Source organism: Bos taurus, unplaced genomic scaffold, assembly GCF_002263795.3.
Source record: "Bos taurus isolate L1 Dominette 01449 registration number 42190680 breed Hereford unplaced genomic scaffold, ARS-UCD2.0 Leftover_ScbfJmS_2049, whole genome shotgun sequence".
Lineage (NCBI taxonomy): Eukaryota > Metazoa > Chordata > Mammalia > Artiodactyla > Bovidae > Bos > Bos taurus.
The window spans coordinates 1-15,134 of record NW_020191141.1 but is presented as its reverse complement, the minus strand read 5'-3'; the positions used below and the strand labels follow the sequence as shown (position 1 = coordinate 15,134).

Below are 15,134 nucleotides of genomic sequence, written 5' to 3'. Positions count from 1 at the left end.
TTGTAGAAATCTGCTGTACGAGTTCCTTGAAAGCAAGAACCTCTATGTATGGATATGTCTTCATGCCTTAGATTGTGCCTCGAATATAGTGTACACATCAACCCAGGAAAGGAAAGAATTGACTCGCCAAATAGACAAAGAGATCAAAAGTGCCGAGCCAAGTGACCCCTTGAGGCGTCCAAGAGCTTTTCTGTCTTTCACACACTAAGTAAATACTGAGCACCTACGATGAGCTAGGAGGCATGTAATAAGTTTCAGGGAATAGAAGGCGGAGAGAAGAAGACACAGAGTTCCTGCTTTCACTGAGACGACTCTAATGATACATCACAGGCAGATCCTTTGAGAACCTATAGAGGGGCCTCTTCCCTCACCACAAAACCTGGGTGTCAGGGAAGGCTTTCCAGAGGCACCATTTCGTTGAGGTCCATAGGTTGAACCTAGGTAAACCAGGGTTGAGATGCAGGAAGAATTTCAGGCAGGGAAAATAGCATCTTGGAAGGCTAGGTGACCAGGGAAACTTAGGACATTCAAGAAACGAAAAATGCCCTATGGGATGGAAGCCAAAGAGTGCAGAGGGCATTCCAGGCAAAAGACATCAGAGAAGAACGTGAGGAGCAAGCCTGAAGGGAAGTGGTCGTATCTTCAATATGCTGGGAAAATACGAGAGCCGTTGGAGCAGGGAGGTGACAGCATTGCATCTGCATTTCCAAAAGGTCATCTTGCTCCACATCACTAATGATTGGAGAGGCTCAACTCCAAACTCCAAGGAGGGACCACTTCACATGAGTCCGATTGGGCCTCACTGCGATGTCTGTCAATAACCAGTGCTGGAGAAGATGTGGAGCAAAGGGAACTCTCCTCCACGGTGAGTAGGAATGGGCATGGGTAGAGCCGGTATGGAAAAGAATATGGAGGTTCCCGAAGGAACTAAAAGTGGAAGTAGCGTATGGTTCAGCAGTCCGACTCCCAGGCATAGATACACCCACGGTATAAGTGAACAAGATAGATGCCCCGTTTGGGCACATCTATCTGTGCGTGCGTGCGCACATGCGCATGCGCGATGGCCTGCGAGGCAGGGGGTGGGGCGGGGGCTGGGGCTCTGGCTGGAGTCCGTGCAAGCCCCGGGATTGCCTGAGGCAAGCCAAAGGAGCCCCAGATGGAGACGGGACTGCCGGTCGTCGGGTGTCCTGGAAGCCGAATGCGAATGCGGAGGGGCTCGCGGGCCGCGCGGAGGCAACCCAGGTCTGCAGCGGGAGTCGGGGCCCCGGCCAGCCGCTCCCCGCGGCCCGGGAGGGGCTGGGGCTGCGGGGGGGATCCAAGAATCGGGACGCGCGGCGGGGGCTAAAGGACCTCTTCTGGTAGGCAAAAAGCCTCGAGCACCCGGGATTCCCAGGTGGTCTCCCATCCAAGATCCTAACCAGGCCCGACCCTGCTTAGCTTCCGAGATCAGACGAGATCGGGCGCCTTCAGGCTGATAGGGCCGGAGCCGGAGGCGGTTGGCGCGGGGCGCCCTAAGAGCCTTGGGCTTCGCCTCCCTTTCGCTCTGCCCTGCAGGTCGGGCCAACGGGCCGCACCTCTCGTCGGGGGGCGTGCTGTACTTGAGCCGCAAGACCGGCGACCGGACTCCGGCCTGCTGACGCCGGCCCGCCCCCCGAACACCGCCAATACCAGACCAGCAAGCGCCTGGCCGGGCCCGGGGGCCCGAGGGTCTTCCAGGAGCCCCCATTGACCGGGAGGGCGTGCGTGCGTGCGTGCGCGCGGGGCCTGGGGGCTGGGCTGAGGGGTGCGGAGGTCTCGGCGCCCTCCCACCCGCGGCAACTCCAGACCCGGCCGCGCTGGCTGAGCGGGGCCTCCCCCGGATCCCATTCGCTGCTCAGGCCCGCGCGGCCCCGGATGTGTCGGTCTTCGGCGCCCGCCGCCTCCCAACCCCCGCGGCCCAGGGGCCTCTGAACCTCCTGCGGGCCTAGGCGCAGCGAAACTTGAGCGCCCAACTTGCCCGGCACCTGTCCGGTGCCCAAACCCAGCAGAAGCCAGGGAGGCGCGGTCGACCGGAGCGCCTCAGCCCCTCCCCTTCGCACTACCGAGGCCCCCCCTTTGACCCCACGCCAAGCCCTCGACCTTCCTGAGAGAGCAGACGAGCCACAGGCAGGCACACAGACAGACACACAGACACTCGCACGCACCCACGCCAAGGGAGACAGCTGGCCTGCGCAAGCTCCTGAGCCAGAGCCAGAGCGCCTGGGAGAGGCGGGGGCAAGACGAACGGGCCGGCGGCTGGCTGTCAGGAGATACAGAGGCAGAAATACATGAAGATTCCGAGACAGACTCCAAGACGGCAAGAGGAGATACACACACACACACACACGCACACACACACACACTTGAGTGTGGTCTTTGGAAATACTTGTGTTCGTAGTTGCTGGGTTGAGCCCAACTTTAATACAACCCATGGACTGCGGCCCCTCAGGCTCCTCTCTCCGTGGCATTTCCCAGGCGAGGATACTGGGAGTGGGTTGCCATTTCCTTCTCCGGCGGGATCTTCCCGACCCAGGGATCAAACCCCAGTCTCCTGCGCACGGATGCCTTGCCATCTGAACCAGGACATTGCTAATTCCCTAGGCAAAATACAAAGAATAGAGCTCGTGTTCTACTAAATGGAAAGATGATTTCAAAAACAGAAGCTGTCCTTTGTTGGTATCTTTGAATCTTTATGTAGTTTTCGTTGATTTTTACTGTTAAGGCTAACTGAACAAGGCAAGAGAGAAACGCCAGAATTGAAAAGCAATTGACGGTTTTGAAAGAAACATGTGCAGGTGAAGCTCTCTTCCTTTTTGAGAGATGGTTAAATGGAAAATCTTGATTCAACACATATGACTTTTGTGCACTTTCTTTCAAATCTCCATGACAAAACCCTAAGGCGTCCAGGAAGAAAGGAGTAGAGGGGCAGACAAAAAGAGCAACCTTTCCCCTTGGTGCCATCGCAACCAGCTGCTTAGTTCCTTCATCTCAAGGACTATCATCTGGGCTTCTCTGGTTTGTCTGATTCTTGTTTCGGGGACCGTTTCTCGTCACAAGGCTGTCAACAGTGGGGGTGGGTGTGTGTGTGTGTGGGGGGGGAGCCCTTCTTTCCATTCCACATGAGACCCAGTGGACAATCCAGGCCCTGCCCACTGCATTGAGTGTGCAGCAACAATATCAACGGTAATGCGGGTGAACAACACGTATTCCTGGAATCCACTCCGTTGGCTACTGACTGTGTGTGGTGGTGGTCTGGAACCTAGACCTGGAAGCTTTCTGGATGATTGCAAATGACACCAAAGTCTGAGGACGATGGAAGATCTTCACATTTCTGCAAGAGCCACACACCTCCAGAAGGAACCACAAGACTTGCCTGAAATGGTCAAGGTATAAGTCTTGGACTCAACGTTGGAAGGTCTCCACCTTTGCTATGGAAGTCAAACGATCTTTCTTTGAAATGAAAATGGAGCATACTGAACGTTCACATGCTTCTAGAGCATTTGAAAAGCCCTAACTTGTAGAAATCTGCTGTACGAGTTCCTTGAAAGCAAGAACCTCTATGTATGGATATGTCTTCATGCCTTAGATTGTGCCTCGAATATAGTGTACACATCAACCCAGGAAAGGAAAGAATTGACTCGCCAAATAGACAAAGAGATCAAAAGTGCCGAGCCAAGTGACCCCTTGAGGCGTCCAAGAGCTTTTCTGTCTTTCACACACTAAGTAAATACTGAGCACCTACGATGAGCTAGGAGGCATGTAATAAGTTTCAGGGAATAGAAGGCGGAGAGAAGAAGACACAGAGTTCCTGCTTTCACTGAGACGACTCTAATGATACATCACAGGCAGATCCTTTGAGAACCTATAGAGGGGCCTCTTCCCTCACCACAAAACCTGGGTGTCAGGGAAGGCTTTCCAGAGGCACCATTTCGTTGAGGTCCATAGGTTGAACCTAGGTAAACCAGGGTTGAGATGCAGGAAGAATTTCAGGCAGGGAAAATAGCATCTTGGAAGGCTAGGTGACCAGGGAAACTTAGGACATTCAAGAAACGAAAAATGCCCTATGGGATGGAAGCCAAAGAGTGCAGAGGGCATTCCAGGCAAAAGACATCAGAGAAGAACGTGAGGAGCAAGCCTGAAGGGAAGTGGTCGTATCTTCAATATGCTGGGAAAATACGAGAGCCGTTGGAGCAGGGAGGTGACAGCATTGCATCTGCATTTCCAAAAGGTCATCTTGCTCCACATCACTAATGATTGGAGAGGCTCAACTCCAAACTCCAAGGAGGGACCACTTCACATGAGTCCGATTGGGCCTCACTGCGATGTCTGTCAATAACCAGTGCTGGAGAAGATGTGGAGCAAAGGGAACTCTCCTCCACGGTGAGTAGGAATGGGCATGGGTAGAGCCGGTATGGAAAAGAATATGGAGGTTCCCGAAGGAACTAAAAGTGGAAGTAGCGTATGGTTCAGCAGTCCGACTCCCAGGCATAGATACACCCACGGTATAAGTGAACAAGATAGATGCCCCGTTTGGGCACATCTATCTGTGCGTGCGTGCGCACATGCGCATGCGCGATGGCCTGCGAGGCAGGGGGTGGGGCGGGGGCTGGGGCTCTGGCTGGAGTCCGTGCAAGCCCCGGGATTGCCTGAGGCAAGCCAAAGGAGCCCCAGATGGAGACGGGACTGCCGGTCGTCGGGTGTCCTGGAAGCCGAATGCGAATGCGGAGGGGCTCGCGGGCCGCGCGGAGGCAACCCAGGTCTGCAGCGGGAGTCGGGGCCCCGGCCAGCCGCTCCCCGCGGCCCGGGAGGGGCTGGGGCTGCGGGGGGGATCCAAGAATCGGGACGCGCGGCGGGGGCTAAAGGACCTCTTCTGGTAGGCAAAAAGCCTCGAGCACCCGGGATTCCCAGGTGGTCTCCCATCCAAGATCCTAACCAGGCCCGACCCTGCTTAGCTTCCGAGATCAGACGAGATCGGGCGCCTTCAGGCTGATAGGGCCGGAGCCGGAGGCGGTTGGCGCGGGGCGCCCTAAGAGCCTTGGGCTTCGCCTCCCTTTCGCTCTGCCCTGCAGGTCGGGCCAACGGGCCGCACCTCTCGTCGGGGGGCGTGCTGTACTTGAGCCGCAAGACCGGCGACCGGACTCCGGCCTGCTGACGCCGGCCCGCCCCCCGAACACCGCCAATACCAGACCAGCAAGCGCCTGGCCGGGCCCGGGGGCCCGAGGGTCTTCCAGGAGCCCCCATTGACCGGGAGGGCGTGCGTGCGTGCGTGCGCGCGGGGCCTGGGGGCTGGGCTGAGGGGTGCGGAGGTCTCGGCGCCCTCCCACCCGCGGCAACTCCAGACCCGGCCGCGCTGGCTGAGCGGGGCCTCCCCCGGATCCCATTCGCTGCTCAGGCCCGCGCGGCCCCGGATGTGTCGGTCTTCGGCGCCCGCCGCCTCCCAACCCCCGCGGCCCAGGGGCCTCTGAACCTCCTGCGGGCCTAGGCGCAGCGAAACTTGAGCGCCCAACTTGCCCGGCACCTGTCCGGTGCCCAAACCCAGCAGAAGCCAGGGAGGCGCGGTCGACCGGAGCGCCTCAGCCCCTCCCCTTCGCACTACCGAGGCCCCCCCTTTGACCCCACGCCAAGCCCTCGACCTTCCTGAGAGAGCAGACGAGCCACAGGCAGGCACACAGACAGACACACAGACACTCGCACGCACCCACGCCAAGGGAGACAGCTGGCCTGCGCAAGCTCCTGAGCCAGAGCCAGAGCGCCTGGGAGAGGCGGGGGCAAGACGAACGGGCCGGCGGCTGGCTGTCAGGAGATACAGAGGCAGAAATACATGAAGATTCCGAGACAGACTCCAAGACGGCAAGAGGAGATACACACACACACACACACACGCACACACACACACACTTGAGTGTGGTCTTTGGAAATACTTGTGTTCGTAGTTGCTGGGTTGAGCCCAACTTTAATACAACCCATGGACTGCGGCCCCTCAGGCTCCTCTCTCCGTGGCATTTCCCAGGCGAGGATACTGGAGTGGGTTGCCATTTCCTTCTCCGGCGGGATCTTCCCGACCCAGGGATCAAACCCCAGTCTCCTGCGCACGGATGCCTTGCCATCTGAACCAGGACATTGCTAATTCCCTAGGCAAAATACAAAGAATAGAGCTCGTGTTCTACTAAATGGAAAGATGATTTCAAAAACAGAAGCTGTCCTTTGTTGGTATCTTTGAATCTTTATGTAGTTTTCGTTGATTTTTACTGTTAAGGCTAACTGAACAAGGCAAGAGAGAAACGCCAGAATTGAAAAGCAATTGACGGTTTTGAAAGAAACATGTGCAGGTGAAGCTCTCTTCCTTTTTGAGAGATGGTTAAATGGAAAATCTTGATTCAACACATATGACTTTTGTGCACTTTCTTTCAAATCTCCATGACAAAACCCTAAGGCGTCCAGGAAGAAAGGAGTAGAGGGGCAGACAAAAAGAGCAACCTTTCCCCTTGGTGCCATCGCAACCAGCTGCTTAGTTCCTTCATCTCAAGGACTATCATCTGGGCTTCTCTGGTTTGTCTGATTCTTGTTTCGGGGACCGTTTCTCGTCACAAGGCTGTCAACAGTGGGGGTGGGTGTGTGTGTGTGTGGGGGGGGAGCCCTTCTTTCCATTCCACATGAGACCCAGTGGACAATCCAGGCCCTGCCCACTGCATTGAGTGTGCAGCAACAATATCAACGGTAATGCGGGTGAACAACACGTATTCCTGGAATCCACTCCGTTGGCTACTGACTGTGTGTGGTGGTGGTCTGGAACCTAGACCTGGAAGCTTTCTGGATGATTGCAAATGACACCAAAGTCTGAGGACGATGGAAGATCTTCACATTTCTGCAAGAGCCACACACCTCCAGAAGGAACCACAAGACTTGCCTGAAATGGTCAAGGTATAAGTCTTGGACTCAACGTTGGAAGGTCTCCACCTTTGCTATGGAAGTCAAACGATCTTTCTTTGAAATGAAAATGGAGCATACTGAACGTTCACATGCTTCTAGAGCATTTGAAAAGCCCTAACTTGTAGAAATCTGCTGTACGAGTTCCTTGAAAGCAAGAACCTCTATGTATGGATATGTCTTCATGCCTTAGATTGTGCCTCGAATATAGTGTACACATCAACCCAGGAAAGGAAAGAATTGACTCGCCAAATAGACAAAGAGATCAAAAGTGCCGAGCCAAGTGACCCCTTGAGGCGTCCAAGAGCTTTTCTGTCTTTCACACACTAAGTAAATACTGAGCACCTACGATGAGCTAGGAGGCATGTAATAAGTTTCAGGGAATAGAAGGCGGAGAGAAGAAGACACAGAGTTCCTGCTTTCACTGAGACGACTCTAATGATACATCACAGGCAGATCCTTTGAGAACCTATAGAGGGGCCTCTTCCCTCACCACAAAACCTGGGTGTCAGGGAAGGCTTTCCAGAGGCACCATTTCGTTGAGGTCCATAGGTTGAACCTAGGTAAACCAGGGTTGAGATGCAGGAAGAATTTCAGGCAGGGAAAATAGCATCTTGGAAGGCTAGGTGACCAGGGAAACTTAGGACATTCAAGAAACGAAAAATGCCCTATGGGATGGAAGCCAAAGAGTGCAGAGGGCATTCCAGGCAAAAGACATCAGAGAAGAACGTGAGGAGCAAGCCTGAAGGGAAGTGGTCGTATCTTCAATATGCTGGGAAAATACGAGAGCCGTTGGAGCAGGGAGGTGACAGCATTGCATCTGCATTTCCAAAAGGTCATCTTGCTCCACATCACTAATGATTGGAGAGGCTCAACTCCAAACTCCAAGGAGGGACCACTTCACATGAGTCCGATTGGGCCTCACTGCGATGTCTGTCAATAACCAGTGCTGGAGAAGATGTGGAGCAAAGGGAACTCTCCTCCACGGTGAGTAGGAATGGGCATGGGTAGAGCCGGTATGGAAAAGAATATGGAGGTTCCCGAAGGAACTAAAAGTGGAAGTAGCGTATGGTTCAGCAGTCCGACTCCCAGGCATAGATACACCCACGGTATAAGTGAACAAGATAGATGCCCCGTTTGGGCACATCTATCTGTGCGTGCGTGCGCACATGCGCATGCGCGATGGCCTGCGAGGCAGGGGGTGGGGCGGGGGCTGGGGCTCTGGCTGGAGTCCGTGCAAGCCCCGGGATTGCCTGAGGCAAGCCAAAGGAGCCCCAGATGGAGACGGGACTGCCGGTCGTCGGGTGTCCTGGAAGCCGAATGCGAATGCGGAGGGGCTCGCGGGCCGCGCGGAGGCAACCCAGGTCTGCAGCGGGAGTCGGGGCCCCGGCCAGCCGCTCCCCGCGGCCCGGGAGGGGCTGGGGCTGCGGGGGGGATCCAAGAATCGGGACGCGCGGCGGGGGCTAAAGGACCTCTTCTGGTAGGCAAAAAGCCTCGAGCACCCGGGATTCCCAGGTGGTCTCCCATCCAAGATCCTAACCAGGCCCGACCCTGCTTAGCTTCCGAGATCAGACGAGATCGGGCGCCTTCAGGCTGATAGGGCCGGAGCCGGAGGCGGTTGGCGCGGGGCGCCCTAAGAGCCTTGGGCTTCGCCTCCCTTTCGCTCTGCCCTGCAGGTCGGGCCAACGGGCCGCACCTCTCGTCGGGGGGCGTGCTGTACTTGAGCCGCAAGACCGGCGACCGGACTCCGGCCTGCTGACGCCGGCCCGCCCCCCGAACACCGCCAATACCAGACCAGCAAGCGCCTGGCCGGGCCCGGGGGCCCGAGGGTCTTCCAGGAGCCCCCATTGACCGGGAGGGCGTGCGTGCGTGCGTGCGCGCGGGGCCTGGGGGCTGGGCTGAGGGGTGCGGAGGTCTCGGCGCCCTCCCACCCGCGGCAACTCCAGACCCGGCCGCGCTGGCTGAGCGGGGCCTCCCCCGGATCCCATTCGCTGCTCAGGCCCGCGCGGCCCCGGATGTGTCGGTCTTCGGCGCCCGCCGCCTCCCAACCCCCGCGGCCCAGGGGCCTCTGAAGCTCCTGCGGGCCTAGGCGCAGCGAAACTTGAGCGCCCAACTTGCCCGGCACCTGTCCGGTGCCCAAACCCAGCAGAAGCCAGGGAGGCGCGGTCGACCGGAGCGCCTCAGCCCCTCCCCTTCGCACTACCGAGGCCCCCCCTTTGACCCCACGCCAAGCCCTCGACCTTCCTGAGAGAGCAGACGAGCCACAGGCAGGCACACAGACAGACACACAGACACTCGCACGCACCCACGCCAAGGGAGACAGCTGGCCTGCGCAAGCTCCTGAGCCAGAGCCAGAGCGCCTGGGAGAGGCGGGGGCAAGACGAACGGGCCGGCGGCTGGCTGTCAGGAGATACAGAGGCAGAAATACATGAAGATTCCGAGACAGACTCCAAGACGGCAAGAGGAGATACACACACACACACACACACGCACACACACACACACTTGAGTGTGGTCTTTGGAAATACTTGTGTTCGTAGTTGCTGGGTTGAGCCCAACTTTAATACAACCCATGGACTGCGGCCCCTCAGGCTCCTCTCTCCGTGGCATTTCCCAGGCGAGGATACTGGAGTGGGTTGCCATTTCCTTCTCCGGCGGGATCTTCCCGACCCAGGGATCAAACCCCAGTCTCCTGCGCACGGATGCCTTGCCATCTGAACCAGGACATTGCTAATTCCCTAGGCAAAATACAAAGAATAGAGCTCGTGTTCTACTAAATGGAAAGATGATTTCAAAAACAGAAGCTGTCCTTTGTTGGTATCTTTGAATCTTTATGTAGTTTTCGTTGATTTTTACTGTTAAGGCTAACTGAACAAGGCAAGAGAGAAACGCCAGAATTGAAAAGCAATTGACGGTTTTGAAAGAAACATGTGCAGGTGAAGCTCTCTTCCTTTTTGAGAGATGGTTAAATGGAAAATCTTGATTCAACACATATGACTTTTGTGCACTTTCTTTCAAATCTCCATGACAAAACCCTAAGGCGTCCAGGAAGAAAGGAGTAGAGGGGCAGACAAAAAGAGCAACCTTTCCCCTTGGTGCCATCGCAACCAGCTGCTTAGTTCCTTCATCTCAAGGACTATCATCTGGGCTTCTCTGGTTTGTCTGATTCTTGTTTCGGGGACCGTTTCTCGTCACAAGGCTGTCAACAGTGGGGGTGGGGTGTGTGTGTGTGGGGGGGGAGCCCTTCTTTCCATTCCACATGAGACCCAGTGGACAATCCAGGCCCTGCCCACTGCATTGAGTGTGCAGCAACAATATCAACGGTAATGCGGGTGAACAACACGTATTCCTGGAATCCACTCCGTTGGCTACTGACTGTGTGTGGTGGTGGTCTGGAACCTAGACCTGGAAGCTTTCTGGATGATTGCAAATGACACCAAAGTCTGAGGACGATGGAAGATCTTCACATTTCTGCAAGAGCCACACACCTCCAGAAGGAACCACAAGACTTGCCTGAAATGGTCAAGGTATAAGTCTTGGACTCAACGTTGGAAGGTCTCCACCTTTGCTATGGAAGTCAAACGATCTTTCTTTGAAATGAAAATGGAGCATACTGAACGTTCACATGCTTCTAGAGCATTTGAAAAGCCCTAACTTGTAGAAATCTGCTGTACGAGTTCCTTGAAAGCAAGAACCTCTATGTATGGATATGTCTTCATGCCTTAGATTGTGCCTCGAATATAGTGTACACATCAACCCAGGAAAGGAAAGAATTGACTCGCCAAATAGACAAAGAGATCAAAAGTGCCGAGCCAAGTGACCCCTTGAGGCGTCCAAGAGCTTTTCTGTCTTTCACACACTAAGTAAATACTGAGCACCTACGATGAGCTAGGAGGCATGTAATAAGTTTCAGGGAATAGAAGGCGGAGAGAAGAAGACACAGAGTTCCTGCTTTCACTGAGACGACTCTAATGATACATCACAGGCAGATCCTTTGAGAACCTATAGAGGGGCCTCTTCCCTCACCACAAAACCTGGGTGTCAGGGAAGGCTTTCCAGAGGCACCATTTCGTTGAGGTCCATAGGTTGAACCTAGGTAAACCAGGGTTGAGATGCAGGAAGAATTTCAGGCAGGGAAAATAGCATCTTGGAAGGCTAGGTGACCAGGGAAACTTAGGACATTCAAGAAACGAAAAATGCCCTATGGGATGGAAGCCAAAGAGTGCAGAGGGCATTCCAGGCAAAAGACATCAGAGAAGAACGTGAGGAGCAAGCCTGAAGGGAAGTGGTCGTATCTTCAATATGCTGGGAAAATACGAGAGCCGTTGGAGCAGGGAGGTGACAGCATTGCATCTGCATTTCCAAAAGGTCATCTTGCTCCACATCACTAATGATTGGAGAGGCTCAACTCCAAACTCCAAGGAGGGACCACTTCACATGAGTCCGATTGGGCCTCACTGCGATGTCTGTCAATAACCAGTGCTGGAGAAGATGTGGAGCAAAGGGAACTCTCCTCCACGGTGAGTAGGAATGGGCATGGGTAGAGCCGGTATGGAAAAGAATATGGAGGTTCCCGAAGGAACTAAAAGTGGAAGTAGCGTATGGTTCAGCAGTCCGACTCCCAGGCATAGATACACCCACGGTATAAGTGAACAAGATAGATGCCCCGTTTGGGCACATCTATCTGTGCGTGCGTGCGCACATGCGCATGCGCGATGGCCTGCGAGGCAGGGGGTGGGGCGGGGGCTGGGGCTCTGGCTGGAGTCCGTGCAAGCCCCGGGATTGCCTGAGGCAAGCCAAAGGAGCCCCAGATGGAGACGGGACTGCCGGTCGTCGGGTGTCCTGGAAGCCGAATGCGAATGCGGAGGGGCTCGCGGGCCGCGCGGAGGCAACCCAGGTCTGCAGCGGGAGTCGGGGCCCCGGCCAGCCGCTCCCCGCGGCCCGGGAGGGGCTGGGGCTGCGGGGGGGATCCAAGAATCGGGACGCGCGGCGGGGGCTAAAGGACCTCTTCTGGTAGGCAAAAAGCCTCGAGCACCCGGGATTCCCAGGTGGTCTCCCATCCAAGATCCTAACCAGGCCCGACCCTGCTTAGCTTCCGAGATCAGACGAGATCGGGCGCCTTCAGGCTGATAGGGCCGGAGCCGGAGGCGGTTGGCGCGGGGCGCCCTAAGAGCCTTGGGCTTCGCCTCCCTTTCGCTCTGCCCTGCAGGTCGGGCCAACGGGCCGCACCTCTCGTCGGGGGGCGTGCTGTACTTGAGCCGCAAGACCGGCGACCGGACTCCGGCCTGCTGACGCCGGCCCGCCCCCCGAACACCGCCAATACCAGACCAGCAAGCGCCTGGCCGGGCCCGGGGGCCCGAGGGTCTTCCAGGAGCCCCCATTGACCGGGAGGGCGTGCGTGCGTGCGTGCGCGCGGGGCCTGGGGGCTGGGCTGAGGGGTGCGGAGGTCTCGGCGCCCTCCCACCCGCGGCAACTCCAGACCCGGCCGCGCTGGCTGAGCGGGGCCTCCCCCGGATCCCATTCGCTGCTCAGGCCCGCGCGGCCCCGGAGGTGTCGGTCTTCGGCGCCCGCCGCCTCCCAACCCCCGCGGCCCAGGGGCCTCTGAACCTCCTGCGGGCCTAGGCGCAGCGAAACTTGAGCGCCCAACTTGCCCGGCACCTGTCCGGTGCCCAAACCCAGCAGAAGCCAGGGAGGCGCGGTCGACCGGAGCGCCTCAGCCCCTCCCCTTCGCACTACCGAGGCCCCCCCTTTGACCCCACGCCAAGCCCTCGACCTTCCTGAGAGAGCAGACGAGCCACAGGCAGGCACACAGACAGACACACAGACACTCGCACGCACCCACGCCAAGGGAGACAGCTGGCCTGCGCAAGCTCCTGAGCCAGAGCCAGAGCGCCTGGGAGAGGCGGGGGCAAGACGAACGGGCCGGCGGCTGGCTGTCAGGAGATACAGAGGCAGAAATACATGAAGATTCCGAGACAGACTCCAAGACGGCAAGAGGAGATACACACACACACACACACGCACACACACACACACTTGAGTGTGGTCTTTGGAAATACTTGTGTTCGTAGTTGCTGGGTTGAGCCCAACTTTAATACAACCCATGGACTGCGGCCCCTCAGGCTCCTCTCTCCGTGGCATTTCCCAGGCGAGGATACTGGGAGTGGGTTGCCATTTCCTTCTCCGGCGGGATCTTCCCGACCCAGGGATCAAACCCCAGTCTCCTGCGCACGGATGCCTTGCCATCTGAACCAGGACATTGCTAATTCCCTAGGCAAAATACAAAGAATAGAGCTCGTGTTCTACTAAATGGAAAGATGATTTCAAAAACAGAAGCTGTCCTTTGTTGGTATCTTTGAATCTTTATGTAGTTTTCGTTGATTTTTACTGTTAAGGCTAACTGAACAAGGCAAGAGAGAAACGCCAGAATTGAAAAGCAATTGACGGTTTTGAAAGAAACATGTGCAGGTGAAGCTCTCTTCCTTTTTGAGAGATGGTTAAATGGAAAATCTTGATTCAACACATATGACTTTTGTGCACTTTCTTTCAAATCTCCATGACAAAACCCTAAGGCGTCCAGGAAGAAAGGAGTAGAGGGGCAGACAAAAAGAGCAACCTTTCCCCTTGGTGCCATCGCAACCAGCTGCTTAGTTCCTTCATCTCAAGGACTATCATCTGGGCTTCTCTGGTTTGTCTGATTGTTGTTTCGGGGACCGTTTCTCGTCACAAGGCTGTCAACAGTGGGGGTGGGTGTGTGTGTGTGTGGGGGGGGAGCCCTTCTTTCCATTCCACATGAGACCCAGTGGACAATCCAGGCCCTGCCCACTGCATTGAGTGTGCAGCAACAATATCAACGGTAATGCGGGTGAACAACACGTATTCCTGGAATGCACTCCGTTGGCTACTGACTGTGTGTGGTGGTGGTCTGGAACCTAGACCTGGAAGCTTTCTGGATGATTGCAAATGACACCAAAGTCTGAGGACGATGGAAGATCTTCACATTTCTGCAAGAGCCACACACCTCCAGAAGGAACCACAAGACTTGCCTGAAATGGTCAAGGTATAAGTCTTGGACTCAACGTTGGAAGGTCTCCACCTTTGCTATGGAAGTCAAACGATCTTTCTTTGAAATGAAAATGGAGCATACTGAACGTTCCCATGCTTCTAGAGCATTTGAAAAGCCCTAACTTGTAGAAATCTGCTGTACGAGTTCCTTGAAAGCAAGAACCTCTATGTATGGATATGTCTTCATGCCTTAGATTGTGCCTCGAATATAGTGTACACATCAACCCAGGAAAGGAAAGAATTGACTCGCCAAATAGACAAAGAGATCAAAAGTGCCGAGCCAAGTGACCCCTTGAGGCGTCCAAGAGCTTTTCTGTCTTTCACACACTAAGTAAATACTGAGCACCTACGATGAGCTAGGAGGCATGTAATAAGTTTCAGGGAATAGAAGGCGGAGAGAAGAAGACACAGAGTTCCTGCTTTCACTGAGACGACTCTAATGATACATCACAGGCAGATCCTTTGAGAACCTATAGAGGGGCCTCTTCCCTCACCACAAAACCTGGGTGTCAGGGAAGGCTTTCCAGAGGCACCATTTCGTTGAGGTCCATAGGTTGAACCTAGGTAAAACCAGGGTGAGATGCAGGAAGAATTTCAGGCAGGGAAAATAGCATCTTGGAAGGCTAGGTGACCAGGGAAACTTAGGACATTCAAGAAACGAAAAATGCCCTATGGGATGGAAGCCAAAGAGTGCAGAGGGCATTCCAGGCAAAAGACATCAGAGAAGAACGTGAGGAGCAAGCCTGAAGGGAGTGGTCGTATCTTCAATATGCTGGGAAAATACGAAGCCGTTGGAGCAGGGGAGGTGACAGCATTGCATCTGCATTTCCAAAGGTCATCTTGCTCCACAGTCACTTAATGATTGGAGAGGCTCAAACCTCCAAACTCCAAGGAGGGATCTAACGACTTCACGTGATGTCCCGATTGGGCCTCATTCTGCGATGTCTGTCAATAACCAATGCCTGGGAGAAGATGTGGAGGCAAAAGGGAACTCTCCCTCCACGGTGAGTAGGACGATGGGCGTGGGTGAGAGCGGTATGGAAGATACTGGAGGTTCCCGAAGGAACTAAGAAGTGGACAGTAGCGTATGGTTCAGCAGTCCGACTCCCAGGCATAGATTACAC

At 55.5% G+C, this 15,134-nt stretch overlaps 4 pseudogenes; all 4 read right to left on the bottom strand.

Moving 5' to 3' along the window:
• Positions 1 to 1,368: 1,368 nt before the first annotated feature.
• LOC112445592 (uncharacterized) lies at positions 1,369 to 1,488 on the bottom strand (annotated as a pseudogene).
• Positions 1,489 to 4,901: 3,413 nt separating this feature from the next.
• On the bottom strand, positions 4,902 to 5,021 carry LOC112445591 (uncharacterized; annotated as a pseudogene).
• Positions 5,022 to 8,435: 3,414 nt separating this feature from the next.
• Positions 8,436 to 8,555, bottom strand: LOC112445590 (uncharacterized; annotated as a pseudogene).
• A 3,413-nt stretch (positions 8,556 to 11,968) lies between these two features.
• On the bottom strand, positions 11,969 to 12,088 carry LOC112445581 (uncharacterized; annotated as a pseudogene).
• Between the last annotated feature and the right edge of the window lie 3,046 nt (positions 12,089 to 15,134).